The sequence below is a fragment of the Lactuca serriola genome, chromosome 1 (genome assembly GCF_051521515.1).
Source record: "Lactuca serriola cultivar US96UC23 chromosome 1, Lser_US96UC23_V15, whole genome shotgun sequence".
Taxonomy (NCBI): Eukaryota; Viridiplantae; Streptophyta; class Magnoliopsida; order Asterales; family Asteraceae; genus Lactuca; species Lactuca serriola.
Genome location: NC_136408.1, coordinates 185,274,377 through 185,282,423, shown reverse-complemented (window position 1 = coordinate 185,282,423; position 8,047 = coordinate 185,274,377).

Genomic DNA, 8,047 nt, shown 5'->3' with positions numbered 1-8,047 from the left:
ACTCGAAAATTAAACAATGCACACAAAGCTTTGCTTAAATTGCATAGACTTCTATTGTGGAACTCAAGAGATAAACAATACTCATCAAAGCTTTGCTATATTGCATAGACTTCTATTGTAGCAAGAATGAAACAACGCTCATCAAAGCTTTGCTTAAAGTGCATGCACTTCTATTGTGGAACTAAAGAATTAAACAATGCTCATCAAATCTTTGCTAAATTGAAAAGGTTACTTCTATTGTGGAATTCATTAAACAATGCTCATCAATGCTTTGCTAAATTGCATAGACTTCCAATGTGGAACTCAAGAATGAAATAATGCTCATCAAAGCTTTGCTAAATTGCATAGACTTTGTGGAACTAATAAATCAAACAATGCTCATCAAAGCTTTTCTTATATTGCGTATACTTCTAATGTGGAACTCAAGAATTAAACGATGTTCATTATAGCTTTGCTACATTGGATACACTTCTATTGTGGAACTCAAGTATTAAGCAATGCGCATCAAAGCATTGCAAGTTACATAGACTTCTGTTATGGAACTCATGAATTAAACAATCCTCGTCAAAGTTTTGCTTAAATTGCATCGAATTCAATTGTGGAACTCAAGAATTAAACAATGCTCATCAAAGCTTTGCTTAAATTGCATAGAACTCTATTGTGGAACTCAAGAATGAAACAATGCTCATCAAAGCCTTGTTTAAATTGCATAGACTTCTATTGTGGAACTCAAGAACAAAACAATGCTAGTCAAAACTATGCTAAATTACGAAGGCTACTTCTATTGTGCAACTCTAGAATTAAACAATGCTCATCAAAGCATTGCTAGATTGCATAGACTTCTAATGTGGAACTCAAGAATGAAACAATGCTCATCAAAACTATGGTAAATTAAGAAGCCTTGTTTAAATTGCATAGACTTCTATTGTGGAACTCAAGAATATAGCAATGCTCATCAAAACTATGCTAAATTACAAAGGCTACTTCTATTGTGCAACTCTTGAATTAACCAATGCTCATCAAAACTATGCTAAATTACGAAGGCTACTTCTATTGTGCAACTCTAGAATTAAACAATGCTCATCAAAGCATTTCTAAATTGCATAGACTTATAATGTGGAACTCAAGAATGAAACAATGCTCATCAAAGCTTTTCTATAATTGCACTGACTTTTATTATGGAACTCAAGAATTAAACAAGGCTCATCAAACTTATACTAAATTACGAAGGCTACTTCTATTGTGTAACTCTAGAATTAAACAATGTTCATCAAAACATTCTTAAATTCCATAGACTTCTAATGTGGAACTCAAGAATGAAGCAATGCTCATCAAAGCTTTGCTTAAATTGCACAGACTTTTATTGTGGAACACAAGAATTAAACAACGGTCATCAAAGCTTTGCTAAATTGCGAAGACTACTTCTATTGTGGAACCCAAGAATTAAACTATGCTCATCAAAGCTTTGCTAAATTGCATAGACTTATAATGTGGAACTCAAGAATGAAACAATCCTCATCAAAGGTTTGTTTAAAGTGTATACATTTCTATTGTTGAGCTGAACAATTAAACAATGCTCATCAATGCTTTATTAAATTGCATAGACCTCTAATGTGGAACCCAAGAATGAAACAATGCTCGTCAAAGCTTTGCTAAATTGCAAAGACTTCTATTGTGGAACTCAAGAATCAAACACTGTTCATCAAAGACTTGCTTAAATTGCATAGACTTCTATTGTGGAACTCAAGAATTAAATGATGCTTATCAAAGCTTTGGTAAATTGCATAGACATCTATTATGGAAATCAAGTATTAAACAATGATCATCAAAGCTTTGCTAAGTTACATATACTTCTATTGTGGAACTCAAGATTTAAACAATCCTCATCAATGATTTGCTTAAATTGCATAGAATTCTATTGTGGAACACAAGATCTAAACAATGCTCATCAAAGCGTTGCTAAATTGCGTAGACTTCTATTGTGGAACTCGAAAATTAAACAATGCACACAAAGCTTTGCTTAAATTGCATAGACTTCTATTGTGGAACTCAAGAGATAAACAATACTCATCAAAGCTTTGCTATATTGCATAGACTTCTATTGTAGCAAGAATGAAACAACGCTCATCAAAGCTTTGCTTAAAGTGCATGCACTTCTATTGTGGAACTAAAGAATTAAACAATGCTCATCAAATCTTTGCTAAATTGAAAAGGTTACTTCTATTGTGGAATTCATTAAACAATGCTCATCAATGCTTTGCTAAATTGCATAGACTTCCAATGTGGAACTCAAGAATGAAATAATGCTCATCAAAGCTTTGCTAAATTGCATAGACTTTGTGGAACTAATAAATCAAACAATGCTCATCAAAGCTTTTCTTATATTGTGTATACTTCTAATGTGGAACTCAAGAATTAAACGATGCTCATTATAGCTTTGCTACATTGGATACACTTCTATTGTGGAACTCAAGTATTAAGCAATGCGCATCAAAGCATTGCAAGTTACATAGACTTCTGTTATGGAACTCATGAATTAAACAATCCTCGTCAAAGTTTTGCTTAAATTGCATCGAATTCAATTGTGGAACTCAAGAATTAAACAATGCTCATCAAAGCTTTGCTTAAATTGCATAGAACTCTACTGTGGAACTCAAGAATGAAACAATGCTCATCAAAGCCTTGTTTAAATTGCATAGACTTCTATTGTGGAACTCAAGAACAAAACAATGCTAGTCAAAACTATGCTAAATTACAAATGCTACTTCTATTGTGCAACTCTAGAATTAAACAATGCTCATCAAAGCATTGCTAGATTGCATAGACTTCTAATGTGGAACTCAAGAATGAAACAATGCTCATCAAAACTATGGTAAATTAAGAAGCCTTGTTTAAATTGCATAGACTTCTATTGTGGAACTCAAGAATATAGCAATGCTCATCAAAACTATGCTAAATTACAAAGGCTACTTCTATTGTGCAACTCTTGAATTAACCAATGCTCATCAAAACTATGCTAAATTACGAAGGCTACTTCTATTGTGCAACTCTAGAATTAAACAATGCTCATCAAAGCATTTCTAAATTGCATAGACTTATAATGTGGAACTCAAGAATGAAACAATGCTCATCAAAGCTTTTCTATAATTGCACTGACTTTTATTATGGAACTCAAGAATTAAACAAGGCTCATCAAACTTATACTAAATTACGAAGGCTACTTCTATTGTGCAACTCTAGAATTAAACAATGTTCATCAAAACATTCTTAAATTCCATAGACTTCTAATGTGGAACTCAAGAATGAAGCAATGCTCATCAAAGCTTTGCTTAAATTGCACAGACTTTTATTGTGGAACACAAGAATTAAACAACGGTCATCAAAGCTTTGCTAAATTGCGAAGACTACTTCTATTGTGGAACCCAAGAATTAAACTATGCTCATCAAAGCTTTGCTAAATTGCATAGACTTATAATGTGGAACTCAAGAATGAAACAATCCTCATCAAAGGTTTGTTTAAAGTGTATACATTTCTATTGTTGAGCTGAACAATTAAACAATGCTCATCAATGCTTTGTTAAATTGCATAGACCTCTAATGTGGAACCCAAGAATGAAACAATGCTCGTCAAAGCTTTGCTAAATTGCAAAGACTTCTATTGTGGAACTCAAGAATCAAACACTGTTCATCAAAGACTTGCTTAAATTGCATAGACTTCTATTGTGGAACTCAAGAATTAAATGATGCTTATCAAAGCTTTGGTAAATTGCATAGACTTCTATTATGGAAATCAAGTATTAAACAATGATCATCAAAGCTTTGCTAAGTTACATATACTTCTATTGTGGAACTCAAGATTTAAACAATCCTCATCAATGATTTGCTTAAATTGCATAGAATTCTATTGTGGAACACAAGATCTAAACAATGCTCATCAAAGCGTTGCTAAATTGCGTAGACTTCTATTGTGGAACTCGAAAATTAAACAATGCACACAAAGCTTTGCTTAAATTGCATAGACTTCTATTGTGGAACTCAAGAGATAAACAATACTCATCAAAGCTTTGCTATATTGCATAGACTTCTATTGTAGCAAGAATGAAACAACGCTCATCAAAGCTTTGCTTAAAGTGCATGCACTTCTATTGTGGAACTAAAGAATTAAACAATGCTCATCAAATCTTTGCTAAATTGAAAAGGTTACTTCTATTGTGGAATTCATTAAACAATGCTCATCAATGCTTTGCTAAATTGCATAGACTTCCAATGTGGAACTCAAGAATGAAATAATGCTCATCAAAGCTTTGCTAAATTGCATAGACTTTGTGGAACTAATAAATCAAACAATGCTCATCAAAGCTTTTCTTATATTGCGTATACTTCTAATGTGGAACTCAAGAATTAAACGATGCTCATTATAGCTTTGCTACATTGGATACACTTCTATTGTGGAACTCAAGTATTAAGCAATGCGCATCAAAGCATTGCAAGTTACATAGACTTCTGTTATGGAACTCATGAATTAAACAATCCTCGTCAAAGTTTTGCTTAAATTGCATCGAATTCAATTGTGGAACTCAAGAATTAAACAATGCTCATCAAAGCTTTGCTTAAATTGCATAGAACTCTATTGTGGAACTCAAGAATGAAACAATGCTCATCAAAGCCTTGTTTAAATTGCATAGACTTCTATTGTGGAACTCAAGGACAAAACAATGCTAGTCAAAACTATGCTAAATTACGAAGGCTACTTCTATTGTGCAACTCTAGAATTAAACAATGCTCATCAAAGCATTGCTAGATTGTATAGACTTCTAATGTGGAACTCAAGAATGAAACAATGCTCATCAAAACTATGGTAAATTAAGAAGCCTTGTTTAAATTGCATAGACTTCTATTGTGGAACTCAAGAATATAGCAATGCTCATCAAAACTATGCTAAATTACAAAGGCTACTTCTATTGTGCAACTCTTGAATTAACCAATGCTCATCAAAACTATGCTAAATTACGAAGGCTACTTCTATTGTGCAACTCTAGAATTAAACAATGCTCATCAAAGCATTTCTAAATTGCATAGACTTATAATGTGGAACTCAAGAATGAAACAATGCTCATCAAAGCTTTTCTATAATTGCACTGACTTTTATTATGGAACTCAAGAATTAAACAAGGCTCATCAAACTTATACTAAATTACGAAGGCTACTTCTATTGTGTAACTCTAGAATTAAACAATGTTCATCAAAACATTCTTAAATTCCATAGACTTCTAATGTGGAACTCAAGAATGAAGCAATGCTCATCAAAGCTTTGCTTAAATTGCACAGACTTTTATTGTGGAACACAAGAATTAAACAACGGTCATCAAAGCTTTGCTAAATTGCGAAGACTACTTCTATTGTGGAACCCAAGAATTAAACTATGCTCATCAAAGCTTTGCTAAATTGCATAGACTTATAATGTGGAACTCAAGAATGAAACAATCCTCATCAAAGGTTTGTTTAAAGTGTATACATTTCTATTGTTGAGCTGAACAATTAAACAATGCTCATCAATGCTTTGTTAAATTGCATAGACCTCTAATGTGGAACCCAAGAATGAAACAATGCTCGTCAAAGCTTTGCTAAATTGCAAAGACTTCTATTGTGGAACTCAAGAATCAAACACTGTTCATCAAAGACTTGGTTAAATTGCATAGACTTCTATTGTGGAACTCAAGAATTAAATGATGCTTATCAAAGCTTTGGTAAATTGCATAGACATCTATTATAGAAATCAAGTATTAAACAATGATCATCAAAGCTTTGCTAAGTTACATATACTTCTATTGTGGAACTCAAGATTTAAACAATCCTCATCAATGATTTGCTTAAATTGCATAGAATTCTATTGTGGAACACAAGATCTAAAGAATGCTCATCAAAGCGTTGCTAAATTGCGTAGACTTCTATTGTGGAACTCGAAAATTAAACAATGCACACAAAGCTTTGCTTAAATTGCATAGACTTCTATTGTGGAACTCAAGAGATAAACAATACTCATCAAAGCTTTGCTATATTGCATAGACTTCTATTGTAGCAAGAATGAAACAACGCTCATCAAAGCTTTGCTTAAAGTGCATGCACTTCTATTGTGGAACTAAAGAATTAAACAATGCTCATCAAATCTTTGCTAAATTGAAAAGGTTACTTCTATTGTGGAATTCATTAAACAATGCTCATCAATGCTTTGCTAAATTGCATAGACTTCCAATGTGGAACTCAAGAATGAAATAATGCTCATCAAAGCTTTGCTAAATTGCATAGACTTTGTGGAACTAATAAATCAAACAATGCTCATCAAAGCTTTTCTTATATTGCGTATACTTCTAATGTGGAACTCAAGAATTAAACGATGTTCATTATAGCTTTGCTACATTGGATACACTTCTATTGTGGAACTCAAGTATTAAGCAATGCGCATCAAAGCATTGCAAGTTACATAGACTTCTGTTATGGAACTCATGAATTAAACAATCCTCGTCAAAGTTTTGCTTAAATTGCATCGAATTCAATTGTGGAACTCAAGAATTAAACAATGCTCATCAAAGCTTTTCTTAAATTGCATAGAACTCTATTGTGGAACTCAAGAATGAAACAATGCTCATCAAAGCCTTGTTTAAATTGCATAGACTTCTATTGTGGAACTCAAGAACAAAACAATGCTAGTCAAAACTATGCTAAATTACGAAGGCTACTTCTATTGTGCAACTCTAGAATTAAACAATGCTCATCAAAGCATTGCTAGATTGTATAGACTTCTAATGTGGAACTCAAGAATGAAACAATGCTCATCAAAACTATGGTAAATTAAGAAGCCTTGTTTAAATTGCATAGACTTCTATTGTGGAACTCAAGAATATAGCAATGCTCATCAAAACTATGCTAAATTACAAAGGCTACTTCTATTGTGCAACTCTTGAATTAACCAATGCTCATCAAAACTATGCTAAATTACGAAGGCTACTTCTATTGTGCAACTCTAGAATTAAACAATGCTCATCAAAGCATTTCTAAATTGCATAGACTTATAATGTGGAACTCAAGAATGAAACAATGCTCATCAAAGCTTTTCTATAATTGCACTGACTTTTATTATGGAACTCAAGAATTAAACAAGGCTCATCAAACTTATACTAAATTACGAAGGCTACTTCTATTGTGTAACTCTAGAATTAAACAATGTTCATCAAAACATTCTTAAATTCCATAGACTTCTAATGTGGAACTCAAGAATGAAGCAATGCTCATCAAAGCTTTGCTTAAATTGCACAGACTTTTATTGTGGAACACAAGAATTAAACAACGGTCATCAAAGCTTTGCTAAATTGCGAAGACTACTTCTATTGTGGAACCCAAGAATTAAACTATGCTCATCAAAGCTTTGCTAAATTGCATAGACTTATAATGTGGAACTCAAGAATGAAACAATCCTCATCAAAGGTTTGTTTAAAGTGTATACATTTCTATTGTTGAGCTGAACAATTAAACAATGCTCATCAATGCTTTGTTAAATTGCATAGACCTCTAATGTGGAACCCAAGAATGAAACAATGCTCGTCAAAGCTTTGCTAAATTGCAAAGACTTCTATTGTGGAACTCAAGAATCAAACACTGTTCATCAAAGACTTGCTTAAATTGCATAGACTTCTATTGTGGAACTCAAGAATTAAATGATGCTTATCAAAGCTTTGGTAAATTGCATAGACATCTATTATGGAAATCAAGTATTAAACAATGATCATCAAAGCTTTGCTAAGTTACATATACTTCTATTGTGGAACTCAAGATTTAAACAATCCTCATCAATGATTTGCTTAAATTGCATAGAATTCTATTGTGGAACACAAGATCTAAACAATGCTCATCAAAGCGTTGCTAAATTGCGTAGACTTCTATTGTGGAACTCGAAAATTAAACAATGCACACAAAGCTTTGCTTAAATTGCATAGACTTCTATTGTGGAACTCAAGAGATAAACAATACTCATCAAAGCTTTGCTATATTG